This window comes from Rattus norvegicus, chromosome 12, assembly GCF_036323735.1.
Source record: "Rattus norvegicus strain BN/NHsdMcwi chromosome 12, GRCr8, whole genome shotgun sequence".
Taxonomy (NCBI): Eukaryota; Metazoa; Chordata; class Mammalia; order Rodentia; family Muridae; genus Rattus; species Rattus norvegicus.
This window is the reverse complement of record NC_086030.1, coordinates 23,829,618-23,846,310: the sequence shown is the minus strand read 5'-3', so window position 1 is coordinate 23,846,310 and position 16,693 is coordinate 23,829,618. Positions and strand designations below refer to the sequence as shown.

At 46.8% G+C, this 16,693-nt stretch overlaps 1 long non-coding RNA gene across 1 annotated transcript; it reads left to right on the top strand.

Annotated features, from left to right (window-relative positions):
* On the top strand, positions 9,695-15,546 carry LOC134481330 (uncharacterized). The gene is made up of 3 exons (XR_010056824.1): positions 9,695-10,037; positions 12,153-12,532; positions 14,552-15,546. It is a non-coding gene; the product is annotated as an uncharacterized LOC134481330 (long non-coding RNA).

Sequence of the window (16,693 nt, the reverse complement as noted above, 5' to 3'; positions counted from 1 at the left end):
TTGTGAAGCCTGAGGTGACAGTAGGGAACAAGGAAGCCATGTGCCATGGTTGCTCACCATGTGTAATATTGAGTTTTGTCCCAGGAATAGACTACCAACACTTCATGCCTTCTGTTGTTTGCAGACAAACTTGGCTGAAGTATATGGCCTGGTCATTCTCCTTCAAGTTCAGGATTCTGAGGACTCCGGATGTCTGACCCTGTGTCCAGTTTAGGACGAGCCGTTCCTTGAAGTGCTTAAGAATGAAAGATAGAGTGGACTGGTAGATGAATTCCCCATGGACTTCCTTCCATCTCCAGGCTATGCTCATCTGCGGATCCTTGGCCAACTTCCAGTGGAAGTAGAAGGGGAAGGGAATCCCAATGGAGCCACCCTGGACTCCAGAGAGGACAGCTGGTGGGTTCATCCCAAAGTAATTTTTTCTTGTGTATCCTCCTGAGTTCCCTGGGAAGGACAGGGAGAATCTGAAGCCACTGCAGGGATTTAAAGGATAACCCTGAGCATCCTGTGCCTTCATGTGAAGGGAGGTGTGGGACACAGGGCAGGACTGTCCCTATGGCTGGGGGGACAGGAAAAAGAGGGAAGGGTTGGGTTGGGCTTACTCTGAGTGTTGAATTCTTAGGTCAGAGAGACCTGGCTGGCTCCTCTACCAGACACTGTTCACAAGACACCCACTTTTCCCAGCCATGCTGTTCCCACCTCTGGTTCAGTCCCTGCTAGAGAGGTCCCCACCACTCACCAGTGTGCAGACATGTTGCTGACAGCAAAAGAAGGAGAATGTGAGCCATGACCAGATTCTGTCCAGGAAGGAAGAGGAGCAGGGCTGTCAGGAAGGCTCAATGCACTGTCTAGGGGCACTGGGCTGCTCAGGAGTCCAGAGAGAATCAGAGTAAAGCAACACCCATGCTCAGACCTTCTCAAGTGGAGGACTGAGTTGGGCAGGACCTCTCCATCTCCACCTCCTTGTGGCCAGCAACTTCCTTTATTGATATGGCTTCTTTTCACATGTTGCAGAAGATCCACTCTTGTTGTTACTGACAACATAACAGGGCTCTTGGGCCCCCATTTTTGGCTGGGAGAAACATCCTAGTCCTTGGCATGGTTGGTTCTCCTCTCTTCCACCTTGACTGTCTGCCTTACTCTACTCCATTTCCTAAGTGGGTTGTTAATCACTCTGCCCCTTTTCTCTATATTTCCTCTATTCCTTCCCTCCCCCTCCTCAATCTCTTCTGTATTATGTCTCCCACCATGATGGTTACTGTGTCTCTCTAATAATCTCACATAATGAAGTGGTCAGTCTCTTAACCACTTCAGACATAATGAAGAAGGCGGTGATGAGAAAACACTTTCAGTCCCCCTAGCACAATCACCTCCCCTTACCATTCTCCTCCTTCCTCCTCCCTGCACCCCAGCTGTGCTTTCACATTTTTGTGTCTTTTAGGTGCCACTCACAGTGCCCAGGCAGAACCAAGTCCTGGTTGACTCTCTTTTGACTTGGCCTGCTCCCTGTGGTCGAGTCTCCAACTTCCCTGGGTAAGAGGACAATGACTCTAAATCTAATCAAGTTTTTAAAGAACCCTTTCTACCAGCATCCTATTCCTCTCTCTCTCCACCAACATAACAGTCACTCATAACAGGATAGCAAGGATCACAGAAGCCATGGCAGAAGTCACATGACTATCACATGGCTGATTGACTGGATGTTAGTCACATTGAGTTATTATAGTCTTCCTTTCCTCACAGAGACTTCCATCAGCTGGCTCAGTGCAGCCTCTGAGGAGGCTCTTTTCATAAAGCTCTTGAGTGACTCTCTCTTGTTACAGTTGCTTTCTTTAGAAAGTTATTCCAGAAATTTCTTTGGAATAAGTGGGCAAAGAAGGCTCAGAGAAGCCATGTGTCTGTCACTCAAGACATAAGGCCTGAGATATGTCTGACAGTGGACACAGCTGGCCTGTGACTTGGGTGAAGACATGAGAGGTGGGAGCAGAGGCTGTGGGGGCCTCAGCGCTTGTTCTATGTAGGTTCATCCTACCCTTCCCCAGGACACAGTGACATCAGCTCCGCGAAAGGGAGGAAGACATGATTGTATCAGAGGAAGTGACATTATTATCTCTGAGTAGCATGGGCAGAGGCATCACCCCATTTCCTTACTTTCCTGGCATTGGCTGCCTTGTCCACCATTTCCCTGAAGCTGGCTATGTAGCCTGCCCTCTCTCATGCCTGCTTCTCTGTCCTACTTGTGTTCCTGTGCTCCTCAGATACATTCTCCTGAGCCAGAAACAATCTCTCATGGCCTCCCTGCCAGCTGCACATATCCATAGTACCCTTGGAGACACTGAGGCACAGAACCTTTGGGATGAGTTGGCCATACATGGAAGGTCTTGGGCTATGGTCCTTGTCAGAAAGAGCTGTGTGTGTGTGTGTGTGTGTGTGTGTGTGTGTGTGTGTGTGTGTGTAAGTTTTATCTCAAGTAGCCCAAGCTGTCCTTGAGCTTTTTATGTATCTAAAGATGACCATGAAGGACTACAGATCCACCTACCTTGACTTCCCATTAGTAGGGATTACAGGTGAGCACCATCATGTCCCTTTATCTCCTGTAGGACATAAAATGTTTGCTTCTGTGCATGCCAGGCCAGCTCTACCACATGAACCACATTCTTAGCTGCAGTGAGGTCTGTGAGGATGCCCTCCTGGTCCTGAGTCCTCACCTCTAGATTTCATCTGCCTTTCCTTTACTCTCTGGGGCCTCTGGGCAAACATGATTGCTAACTCATTGAAGAAGGGGGTGGACATGACGAGGCTCTCATATGCCATGTGCTAAGCCTCAGTATTTTTACACAACAGGCCCTGGTGAGTTCTGCAGGATCCCAGCTGCCCCTTGTGCACTGCTCCACTGCTGTCACCTGCTGGCTCCTTAATCCTGAGTCATGGGTCTGTCCTAGTTTCATGTTTTGGACTCAATTGAATTTCTATGTGAACCCTGCTATGGGAAGAGACAAATGCATCTCTCTGAGTTTGAAGCCAGTCTGGTCTATGTATCCAGTTTCAGAGCAGCAACACTACATAGTAAAAATTTGTCTCAAAAAAACAAAACAAAACAAAAACCCTAAACCAAGCTAAACAAACAAAAACCAAGAAAACCAAAACCAAAACCAACCAAAAGCCAGGAAAACCAAACCAAACCACCACCACCACCACCACCACCACCACCACCAACAACAACAACAACAAAATCCCACATATCAAAATGCCAAGTAACCATGCACAGAAACCAAAGGTTGATAGTCCAATAGGGTAGTGTCCCTAATCATAATGTCCGAGGGTGTCCTCTGGATTCTATATAACTGAACACACACTTACTTATATATGCACACACACACACATATGCACTCACACACTCATAGAAACATACACTCACACGTTCTTTCTTTCTTTCTTTCTTTCTTTCTTTCTTTCTTTCTTTCTTTCTTTCTTTCTTTCTTTCTTCCTTCCTCTCTCTCTCTCTCTCTCTCTCTCTCTCTCTCACACACACACACACACACACACACAGACACACAGGGAGACAGAGACAGAGATCATTCAATGCACCTTTGACAGCTGATCAGTTTCCACAACTTTCCCCAGTCGTCATCATGAACATACATGGCCTCCTTTAGACCAGCCTCAGTGACTTTTGAGAGTCCACTTTCTGAGAAGTCCATAGTACTAAGAGTATCTGATTTTATGTCCAAATTGATTATTCCATGATAGTGATGAGACAGAACAGGCTCAAGGCTTCCTATTCCTCTCTGACCACTCCCATTGGAGAAACATCTCTCAGATAACACATACTGCAGGCTCTGTGGGCCCTGACCCAACAGATAACCTCAGACGAAAAGTAGGATGGTGTCCTACTTTTCTCCTCTCCATTTGTATCACACCACCTACCTACATACTTCTTGATTTCTCTTCCCTAGTGACAACACACAGACCTCAAGGAAACTCAAAGTACCCTACTCAGACTGTGGGCTGAGTAGAATGGAGAAGCTAGAGAGGGTGGAGGAAGGATGATGGCTGAAGGTGCAGACAGGAAGCTCAGGCTGCAGCTGAAGCTTTACAATAGCACAGCTGCCTGCTGCCATCTGACCTCATGTTTCTCCCTAGGATGACGTCATCATCTTCATCTTCCTCATCTGCTGCCCAGCCTCAGCATGAGCACCCCCTGTCACTCTTTCCAAGGGAGTCACCAGGAAGTGGGTCTACACTATGTCCTAAAGGCCAAGTGAGTGGGATTGGGGGACCAGCCCAGTCTCCTCCGGTAAGACATCTGCCAACTTCTGCTGATAGCCAAGGACAGAGGCATTTATTAATGAATCATTGTATTTGTGGTCACAGAAACAGAGAGACTTTCACTTCTTGCTGTGTTAGTGTTAGGTATGTAGCTTAAAAGCAAAATAACAATAAGCAACCCCCCAAAGAAACTGAAAACTACTAATAAACCAGGCATGGTAGTGGAACATTTCATCCCATTTTGGAAGATGCAGCAGCTGTCCTGTCTCTCAATTTGAGGCCTGCCTTGGTGGACATAGCAAGGTCCAGCACAGTCAGATCTATAAAGCAGAAAGACCCCTTTCTCAAAAACAAAAGAAAACAAGAACAAACAAATAACATACTCTAAAGTATTGATAGTCACAAGTTTTATGTAAATCTGGAGAGAAAACTGGTATCATCTTCAAGTTCTCCATCCTCAACAGAAAGGGAACCAACAGATGACCTTTCTCCATGACCCCTCTTTATTGTTTGGAGTTTGGGTTGGCTTTGCTGTTGGTTTCAAGACAAAGTCTCCTGTAACTGAGGGGGCCTCAAACTCAAGAGGTACTAAGAATAGCTTCCGTTTCAGGGGTTCTCAAGTTTCATAACGCTGGGTTCTCATAAGCGTCATAATTTCCTCGTGTTGGGGAAAGTGTTATAAAATAAAAGTGTTTCGTTGCTATTTCATGACTGTGGCTTTGTGATGGTTATGATCTTAATATAAACACCTGCTATGCAGGATATCTGTTATGCAACCCTTGTGAAAACTTCTTTCTAATCTCAAGGAGGTGATGACTCACAGGTTGAGAACCAGTGCTCCAACTGATTTATCAGCTTGAAGAATCCCTGTTGTTTTTAAAGACGTGATCTTTCATTGGCCTGATACTCATCAATTAGGCTAGATTACACGGACCACTAATTGATGACCCTGTTTCCTGTCTCTTTCTTGGACTGGGTTGCAATTGCAAATTTCTGGCACATCCCTGGGTTGTAACGTTTAGTCTCGGGATCAAACTCAGGTCCTCCTACCCATGTCCCATGCTTTTCTGACTGAATCCTCTCTCTGGCTCCCTTGCATGTCTGTCATAATAAGCTTCCCCACATTCCCTCAGTGTCCCTTGAGATCACATGTGCTCACCCGGCTGGGGATTAGTCTTTACTCTGCTAGCTTGTAGGAGAAGAAACTGTGTCAGTCTGTCAGCCATGCTGGTTCTCAGTCCTGCCTCTCAGCTGATCTCTGTGTTCATACAACAGGAGGGGACCAGGGCAGCAAACAGCTCTGCTGCAGCCAGGCAGGGACAGGACTAAGAGTCACCAGGACCTGAGGGTTGTGGTCAGTTGGTCTGTACAACACAGCAAGTCAGAGCAATGCCTACTAGTGTACTGACTCATTTCCCTTCCTTCCCCCTTCCCTTCCTTCCCCCTGCTCTAACCTCTTGACACATCTCTGCTTTCTCTTGAAAGACCCCCTTCCGGAAAGGAAATTGTACAAGCCTAAGGCCCACAACTATAGAAGTAAAAAGTAAGTTTTTAGATACAGAGACTCAGAATTAAAACAAGCCTGGGAAAGTCCCAATATGTCCAAGCTTTGTGGGACAAGCTGACCCATCATTTAGACAAAACAGACCATAAAAAGAAAACAAAATGCAGAAACCAGTTTAAATTATTGGTATTGCTTCATGGGCCACCTGGCAAGAGAAGATAAGCCCCTGACTTCCCGGACACCCTGACCAGCATGAACTCTTTTGCCAACTCATTGTTATGATTATAGCCAAATTAGGTAACAAACACTTATGCCTCATTTAATCCACCAATCAAGTATCTGTAACCATGCATTTGCTTCTGTAAGCTTGCTTCTGCTCTTCAGAATCCTATAAAAACCCGTCCGTAGCTATGCTAGGCGCGCCAGTCTTCCGAATTGACTGAGACGCCTACAGATACCTGTGTATCCTGATCAATAAACCTTCTTACAAATTACAGTCTGTGGACTCGGATTGGTCATTGGGCTTGAAGATCTCCCTCCTGAGCGAAGATTCTCTCTGAGGGTCTTTCATTTGGGGGCTCGTCCGGAATGGGAGATCCTCTGCCCAGAGACTGCCGACCACCCACCGGGAGGTAAGCTGGCCTGCGTTTGTCTTGTTTGTCTTGCTTTGTGCCTTGTTCTGTAAATGCTCAGTTAGTTGGCTTAGATCTAGGCCATTTGTATTTGTGCGGACCAGAGAAGGAGCTGACGAGCTCGGACTTCTCACCCGCAGCCCTGGAAGACGTTCCAAGGGTAGTTGGAGCCCGTTTTTTCGGGGCTCAGCCCGTATCGGAAGGATACGTGGTTTTGGTTGGGGGAGAGGGATCCGGACCCTCGGTGCACCCATCTGACTTCTTACTTTCGGTTTTGCGCCAAAGCCGAGCGGCATGTTTGTCTGTTGCTTGTTTGACTGTTGGGCTTGTTTGTCTTTTTTGTGCCTTAATTTTCTTTGAAACTAATATGGGGCAGTCTCTAACAACACCTTTGAGTCTTACTCTTGACCATTAGAAGGACGTCCAAAACCGAGCCCATGATCAGTCGGTTGAGGTCAAGAAGGGAAAATGGCAGACCCTCTGCACATCCGAGTGGCCCACTTTCGGAACAGGATGGCCGGTGGATGGTACTTTTAATAAGACTGTTATTTTACAGGTTAAGGATCAGATCTTCCACAAGGGTTCACATGGACATCCTGACCAGGTGCCCTATATTATCACCTGGGAGAGCCTTGCCTTTGACCCCCCTCCTTGGGTAGAACCCTTTGTAGACCTGAGTTGGCCCCCTACTCCCTCAGCCCCACTCACTTCTCTTTCAGCCTCCTCTTCTCTCTATCCTGTTCTAACTGAGAAGGAGTCTCCCAAGAGCTCTCCACCCAAACCCAAACCTGTGCTTCTGACAGATTCTAACTCTCCCCTTATAGAGCTCTTATCTGGAGAGCCCCCCACCCCCCATATCCTGTACCTATAGGCTTGGCTGAGGTGGCAGAAGCAAGACCGGTTGCCACTCCAGATGCTGGGCCGCAGCCTGAGATGGCTTTTTCCCCTATTGCGGGGAGACTGCGCAGCAAGCGTGAGGTAGCGCCGGATACAACCTCTCAAGCCTTTCCACTTAGACAGGGAACTGGAGGGCAGACCCAGTATTGGCCCTTTTCAGCGGCTGACATCTATAACTGGAAGAAGAACATTCCCCCTTTTTCCAAGGACCCGGTGGCCCTTACTGAACTAATAGAGTCTGTTCTACTCACACATCAGCCCACTTGGGATGATTGTCAACAGCTCTTACAGGCTCTCTTGACTTCAGAAGAAAAACAGAGAGTGTTCCTGGAGGCTAAAAAGCATGTCCTGGGGGACGATGGGCGCCCTACTCAGCTGCCTGATGCAATTGATGATGCGTTTCCACTCACGAGGCCAAAGTGGGATTTCACTATGGCTGACAGTAGGGGACACCTACGCCTTTATCCCCAGTTACTCCTAGCGGGTCTCTGAGGGGCTGCACGGCGCCCTACCAATTTGGCACAGGTGAAACAGGTTTTACAGAGGGCTGATGAGACCCCCTCGGCTTTTTTGGAAAGATTTAAGGAGTCCTATCGCATGTATACTCCCTATGATCCAGATGACCCAGGACAGATGACAAGTGTTTCTATGTCCTTCATCTGGCAGGCCGCACCAGATATTAGGGCTAAGCTACAGAGATTGGAGAATTTGCAGTTATACATTGCAGGACTTGCTTAAGGAAGCAGAAAGGATTTTTAACAAGAGAGAGACACAGGAAGAGAAGGAAGATAGAGTACGTAGAGAGAAGGATGAGAGCGAGAAGAAAAGGAGCAGAGAGTTGAGTCGAATTTTGGCTGCCGTAGTCCAGAGTCAGGAAAGGAAGGGAGATAAGATGGGAGTTTGAAAGGGGCTGAAGCTGGATAAAGATCAATGCGCCTATTACAAGGAAAAAGGACATTGGGCCAGGGATTGCCCTAAGAACCCTAAAAACCCTAAGAACCCCCGTGGGTCTCGGAAGCCAGGGACCTCCCTCTTGACCCTAGATGAAGACTAGGGAGGTCAGGGCCAGGAGCCCCCCCTGAGCCCAGGATAACTCTTAAAGTTGGGGGGCAGCCTGTTACCTTCCTAGTAGACACAGGAGCCCAGCATTCAGTCCTCACCCGGGCTCATGGACAACTCAGCGACTGGACAGCCTGGGTGCAAGGAGCCACTGGTGGCAAGACATACCGATGGACTACAGACCGCCAGGTTCAGTTGGCTACCAGTAAGGTGACTCATTCCTTCTTACATGTTCCGGAATGCACATACCCTCTGCTGGGCCGTGTCTTGCTCACCAAATTAAGAGCGCAGATCCATTTTGAAGATGGAGGGGCCTGAATAACTGGCCCCCGTGGAATCCCTCTTCAGATCTTAACCCTTCAATTAGAAGATGAATATAGACTATATGAACTGGGACAGGACAAGCCACAATCTCCAAAAATAGATTCTTGGATCACGAAATTTCCACTGGCCTGGGCAGAGACTGGTGGAATGAGGCTAGCGCTCCAACAGCCCCCTCTAATTATTCAGTTAAAGGCCACTGCAGTTCCTGTCCCCATAAAACAGTATCCCATGTCACATGAAGCTTACCAGGGCATAAGGCCACACATCAGGAGGCTTCTAGACCAAGACATTCTAGTTCCTTGCCGGTCACCTTGGAATAAGCCTCTTCTCCCTGTTAAGAAGGGAGGGGAAGGGAAGGAATAGAGGAAATATAGAGGAAAGGGGCAGAGAGTTTACAAGCCACTTAGGAAATGGAATAGTGTAGATAAGATAGATGGTCAAGGTAGAAGAGAGGAGAACCAGCTATGCCAAGGGCTAGGACATGTCTCCCCACCAAAAGTGGGGGCTGGGTCCAAGGACACTGCCATGGTGTCAGTAACCACAAGGGTGGATCTTTTGCAACATCGGAAAAGCAGAAGCCAGATCAGTAAAGGAAGTTGCTGGCCACAAGGAGGTAGAGATGGTCCTGCTCAACTCAGTCTTCCACTTGAGAATGTCTGAGCGTGTGTTTTTATTTACCCTGATTCTCTCTGGACTGCTGAGTGCCCCAGTGCCCCTAGACAGTGCAACCTCGACTTCCTGACAGCCCTGCTGGTCTCACTACCTGAACAGAATCTGGCTATGGCTCGGATCCTCCTTCTTTTGCTGTCGGCAGCATGTCTGCACTCTGGTGAGTGGTGGGGACTTCATTAGCAGGGACTGAACCAGAGGAGGGAACAGAGTGGCTGGGAAAAGTGGGTGTCTTGTGGGTGCTCAGGGTTGTCCTTTCAATCCATGCAGTGGCTTCAGACTCTCCCTGTCCTTCCCAGGGAACTCATCAGGATACAGAAGAGTAAATGACTTTGGTGTCAACCAACCAGCTGTCCTCTCTGGAGTTCAGAGCGGCTCCATTGAGATCCCCTTCTCCTTCTATTTCCCCTGGGAGTTGGCCAATGATCGGTCAATGAGCATAGCCTGGATATGGAAGTACTTCCATGGGGAAGTCATCTACAACTCCACCCAGCCTTTCCTTCATGAGCATTTTAAGGGCCGGCTCATCATGAACTGGACACAGGGTCAGACATCTGGTGTCCTCAGAATCCTGAACTTAAAGGAGAATGACCAGGCCAGATACTTCAGCCGAGTTTTTCTGCGAACAACTGAAGGCATGAAGTCGTGGCAGTCAATCCCTGGCACCCAACTCATCATTCATGGTGAGTCACCATGGCTCAGGCTTTGACACCTGTGGCTTCCTTGTTTCCTAGATATCACATCAGGTCCACAAGTCTGAGCTTCCTTTCATATTGCTTTCGCTCGGCTCTGCCCAAACATCTGCCACCAGCATCTTTCCTTGCAGTTGGGGGAAGTCTTTGCTGCCCCTATGTCTGTCATCCTCTGCTCAGACAGAATCAGAGTGGACTCTAGGCTTCAGTACCCCATAGTTCACACCCTTATTGTCCCAAAACTAACTACAGTCCTGCCCTCTTTCGCCCGTGACCTCAAGGTGAATATAAATCTCCAGGATGGAGCCAACTCTCATTTTTCTGTGGCAGGGCTCTAGTTGGTACCTATGTGCAGCTTCTTCACATAGCTCCAATGTCAGCACAGAACATAGAGTAGGGGCCATTGGATGTTCTGGTGTTCTCAGGTCTAACTGTAACTGGCACATGTCACCATAGTCCCTCATTTCACCTCATAGTTCCCCAGGACACACCTATCTTCTCTCCCCAGTCTCTTCAGTCATTAGAACATGATTAAGAAAGTGTTTCCATTTCCATGATGTGGCTGCTCTGTCTTCTGATCCCTCCAGCCCCTCTGATGCAGAAGGAACTGGAGTCCCCTGGATTGGGAGCCCTGAGCCCATTGTAGTGACTTGTGTTCCTGCATAGGGACCAACAGAATCTGGGTCCTGTGTGTTGCTGCATTGTTTCCTTCAACCTTTCTCTGTTACTCCCCACAACCCCACTTTTTAAAAATGTGAGTACTTCTTTATTTCCTGTTTTCTTTCTATCTTGTTTATTTATTTTATATCAGTTTCTTAGCTTGTAGCCCTGGCTTTTCAAAAAACTCAGTATATAGACCCATCTGGTCTTGAATTCACACCAATCTGCCTTGCCTCTGCCTCCTGATGGTGTGCAGTACAGCATGTGCCACCACATCCAGAGGTGCCTCTTGACTGTCCTAAGTCAAACTCTGAGAGGATGTGCACAGAGCAGTTATCTGTGCAGGCTACAGCTACCATGGTGACCTGTGGTAAGATTTGATAGGCACTGCCTGGCCTTAGAGAGAAAGGAGCCATTTTATGTTTGTGTCTACTTCAGTCATTCTCTAATTTCCTAAAGCTGCAAATCTTTTATAAAGTTCTTCATATTCTGGGACCCACATGCCTAAAGGTATATCATTGCTACTTCATAACTTTAATTTCCCTATTTTTATGAATCACAATGAAACATCTGAAATGTGTGATACCTGATATGTAATCTATGTTGGGATAATGATGTACATGTCAAGAACCCCTGGGATAGAATTGGCAAATAGGTAAATATTGGGAAAAATTTTCTGAGTTATGTGTGTAAAGCAAAGGAATGTATTCTGCCCTGGACAGAGCTGCACACATAAAGCTAAATTTGTGTTTTTTCTTTTACACATTTTGGTATATTCAGTGTGTATGAACATGTAGGTCTGTAAAGGCAGATGTGTGTGTGTGTGTTTGTGTGTGTGTGTGTGTGTGTGTGTGTGTGTGTGTGAGTTTGTGTGTGTGTATGTGTACATATATTTATGTCTGTAGTGGTTAGAGAAGATCTTAAGGTCTCATCCACCATATTTTGGGGGACAAGCTCTCTCACTGGCTTTAAGTTTTTCATGGAGGCTAGGTTGGCAGGCCAGTGAGCCACAGGGACAAGTCTGTCTCCACCTCCTCAGCTCTAGGATTACAGCTCCCTTGGCTATGTTTGACAGGGAACTAGACACATAGACCAGGTTACCTATCCACTCACAGGGCTCTGCATGCCTCTGTCTCTTGGGGTAGGAGCAAGGTCATGCACACTTCACCAGGTTCTTGATATTGATACTGGGGACCAAACTCAGGTTCTTGTGTCCAAGCAGCAAACTCACTATGAACGAACCATATCTGTATGTTACATACATTTAAATAAAAAAATTGTTGTCTTTTTCTAACTTAGTTATCTGTGAGCCAATGAAAATTTGTGAACACACAGCAAGGACAGTTGGGGACTGTGCATCTGACCTTACTCTTCTGGAGCCTCAACCTTAAGCATGTGTTCCCTTCCTTGTGTGAACTTCTTTTTTCTTTTTCTTTTTTTTTTCAGAGCTGGGGACCGAACCCAGGGCCTTGCGCTTGCTAGGCAAGTGCTCTACCACTGAGCTAAATCCCCAACCCCTTGTGTGAACTTCTAACAGCTGTTCTGCATCCCACATCCAACCGAGGAGACAAAGTGTGACACTCACCCATTCCTCACCTCATTCAGGGAAGATTTTCTCACTTCTCATTTCTTCACAGCTCTCAATACTACCATAGGGAGCCCCTCTATCATCCCCTCTGCATCCCCACAGCTGGCCTGGAGGACAAAAGGGGCCAGAGGAATCCTTCACTGCTGAACCTGGGAGTCATGGTTGGGATGGTCTTGGCCAAAGTTGTGGTCATCATCCCCCTGTATGGATGGATGATCTTCCTGTGGTGGAAGCAAAGGTAAGTGGTCCAGGAGAGGCCTCACCCAAGCTTCCCCACCGGGAGTGTTCTCAGCTGTGAGAGATGGAGAAGGGTAGGGAACAGTAAAGAGAACAGAAGGAGGGAAATTTGCCTGATCTCCCCAAGAACTGCATGGAGCCTGCTGTCCTTCCTGACCATCTGGAAATCAGAGGAGCAAATGCAGATGAACACAGTGCCTGCTCCTAAGGAATTCAAGTAGCCATGCAGGAATCTCAGGGGCTGACTGTTCATCTGGAAGAACTGTGTCTGCTATAGAACAAATGAGGGTAGACCAGCTTTTGCAGACAACATGTTACAGAAAGTGATATGTATAAGTAGAGACACCTATTTGAGTTGGACATGTGTAACTGAAATGGAAATTAATGGACACAGAAAGAGAAAGAAATGTGTATGGAGAACTTAACACTACAACAAGCAAGAGTTGGACAGTAGAAATCTCACCCTCCTCAGCAAAATCATGAAACACCCATTGGAGTGTCTCAGTTGAAGTGATTTTTCCACAAACAGTCACACGAGCATCACCCCAGGAGCCATATAAAGAGTTGTCAGCCTGGGCTCCAACCTCATAGGTAGCAATGAATAGCCTAGTAAGAGCACCAGTGGAAGAGGAAGCCTTTGGTCCTGCCAAGACTGAACACCTAGTGATCGTGATTGTTGGGGAGAGAGCGGTGATGGGCGGAGGATGGGGAGGGGAACACACATATAGAAGCGGAGGGGGAGAGGTTAGGGGGATGTTGGCCCAGACACCGGGAAGAGGAAGAACAATCAAAATGTAAATAAGAAATACTCAAGTTAATAAAAAAAAGTTGTGAGATGCTAGGACATCCTGATATGCTAGGATCCCTGTGGCTCCCTGTGCTGCTCACCTTATGTACTGGGTGTGACCAATGACTGACTTGTCTCACAATCCAGAGAGGACAGCTCCTAAAGGAAAATGCAGAAGGTTGTCCTCCAGCAGCACATGAGTATTCACATTTGCAAATATTCACATATGGTTATGCTCTGTTCAAAGTAAATTTTGCAAAAGACTAGAGAAGTACCCTAAATTCAAGCATATTGGCAGGATGGAAAAATTTATACATTATGTCCCTGCAAAACACACACAGACATAAGCAACACACAAACACACACACACACACACACACACACACACACACACACTTGAAAATACAATGTTCTTTTGCAAAATCCCATTACATTTTTGTATAAATAACTTGTCTTCAAATATTCATGGGTACTCTAAGAAATAAAAATGGGGACAGAGAGGGGGACAAAATAATTCCAGCCCTTGGGAAATCCAGAGAGGAGAATCAGGGGTTCAAGTCTATCTACAGCTTCATAGGAAGCTGTAGGCTACTGGGCTCCAAATATCTTGCACACCCAACTCAAGACCTACATGTGAACTGAGGTCAGAGTTGTTTTAAAGCCATTGGGACTACAGGATAAGGATGGAGATGCCTAGTTTTTGGAGTGTAAAGAGGTTTACAAATGAACATTTAAATGTGTGTCCCACTCTTTGAGACAGGCTCTGCCCTCTGTCACTGTAAGTAGAAGAACTGAGAGGTGGAAGAGCAGCAGCCTGAATGACCGCAGAAATCTGACTGGGATGAAATCCCTGAGTCTCAAACTGCTGGTTGCAGCAGCCTACACTGAGAGGGACAGCTAGAAAGCAAGATTTCAGGGAGGCAAGAGGGAGGCACAGTGAGTGCAGAGCAGAAAAGGCAGAGATGTGTCAAGAAAGTAGAGTAGGGAAAAGGACAGAAAGGGAGACAGGATATGGCTGAGTTCACTAGTAGTCATCTGACATCTTGTGTTGTACAGAAAGTAGCCTAACTCCTGGCCTCAGGTCCTGCTGATTCTCAGACCTGTGCCTGCCTTGATGCAAGAGACATGTGTGATGGCCTGGTCCCCTCCTGTTGTCTGCACACAGAGAACAGCTGAGAGGCAGGAATGAGAACCAGTGTGGCTGACACACTGACACAGTTTCTTCTCCTACAGGCCAGCAGAATAAAGACTAAACTCTAGTAAGGTGAGTGCCTGTCATCTCAAGGGACAGAAGAGGAGCTGATGGAAAGTTCACTATGAGAGGCATGGAAGGGAGCCAGAGCGATGATTCAGTCAGAAACACATGGCACAGAGGCAGGAGGACCTGAGTTTGATGGATCAGGAAATCACACCTAGGGATGTGGCAGGAATTTGCAATCCCAGCCCTGGTCAAGCAAGAGATGGGCAGAGACATATTGGCTGAACACCAAGTATAGGACACTTGGTGAGTTCCAGGCCTGTGAAAGATTGTGTCTTTAAAAAGTAGGGGTACTGCTCAAGGTGATAAATCATGGACATAACATTTTCTAAATTGATTTTACCTGAAATATTTTAAATTACACATTAAGGAAGAAAAATAATATATGCCAGTGTGAAAGCTCAGTGAGAAATGCCCTCTGCTGCCTAGCCCAGTGACCTGGGAATGATTTCTTCGGACCCAAATGGTACACAGAGAACACTGACTCTGGAAATCTGTCATCTGTCTCTCCTGATCGCCCACCAGATGCTGGTAACAAATAATTTTTTATTCCTCAACTAACAGGCTACTCTGTACTAGGATCTCTCACCAGGGAGGTGAATTTACATCAAAGTAGTTGTTGGTGATTACACACCCTGCATCCCACAGCCTTCCATGTCTTCTTGCTGGGAGTCAGTCATCATGGCTGCAGGATTCTCCTGTGAAAGTCATTCTTGGATAACCCCCACTTCTACCATGGGGACTCAGACACGCTCTCCTTGGAACCATGGTCCTCCTGTGTATTTCTGGGCCTGAAAGCCTGACTGTGCTGTTGTCTCTCTGCTCATGGAGTTATTGACACTGTTAATAAATATCTTACTCCCAGCAATCCATCTCAGTGTCTCTCCTGAGCCTCTGTCTTTTCCCCTTCCTGACACTTCTTAGAGAGTGTAGACTGTGTCTAGGGTGTAGGTCACTGGGATAGATGTAAGGGCCATGGTCTTCATTGAAACCCACAGCCTGACAATCAGATTTCTCCTCTTCCTAGTCTCTGGATGCTGACATCTCATCCAGAGCCCACCCGTCCTCCCCACATGCTTCACATCAAGTGTCAGAGCATGGCTTGCTTGGGTCCCATGTTGAGCTTTCTTTACTCACAAGCCAAACTGTATGCCCTCACTTTCTCATTTCCTGCCATGTTGACATTCTGCAGTCTCCATTGTCTCCTGAAATGGGAAATTTGTCCCCAAGACCAATCTGTCCTAGTATTTGATAGTCAGCAGGTCACCTTATAATATAAATTTGTGAGTACAGAGGAAACCATCCAGAGTGACCCAGAAGGAATACCATGCTTCTCAAGACAGAAGAATTTCATGGCCATGCTCTAAAGAGATCTACCAACCATAGTGAGCCATAAATGAAGAGGTATGGAAACAGCTCCAGTTCTCCAATCACAAGCCTCTAATGAACATCATCCATGGGCCTATTCTTGGTCATTGGGAAGCTGTTTGGTCATGATGAGGTCACCAAAGCTCATGTGGCTAAAGTGAAGTGCCCTGGAACAGCTGTGAGATGTCTACTGTGGTTGTGACTGCATCCTAGCCCCTGAGACTGAACTCTGCAGCTCTCATGGGCATGGTGATTTTGGGCATTCCTGGTGTGTTTACACAGATGGCTGCCAAGATGCTGGTCTGTCCAGTCCTCTCAAGGAGTCTCATGCACCTGTAAGAAGGGGCCTTAATCTATTTGTTCAAATGGTCATGTGACTTCTCAGGTCCTTTTCCTTTGCATAAGAGGGAAAATCCAGAGATAAGCCTACAGCAAAGACTTACAGAGCCAACATTCTCATCTCTACATATGTGCTTAAGTTCAGGTTGTATACACTTAGGCAGACTTCTGATCTTCTGTCTCTGATCTTCCAAAAGGGAACATTATGTTCCAACTAGAAAGTAGATATTGGCTTCTGCCCTGGTGACAAATGTTTGGCATTTATGTTCCCTAGACTGAACCAATTAGTAAGAAAAAGGACTAAAAGAATTTGGGGATCATAACATTCATGTCATTCCAACAATTGACAGTTAGTGATGGGAATATTATCAGTTGTAACACTGATTCTCAACCTGTGTGTCACCACCTCT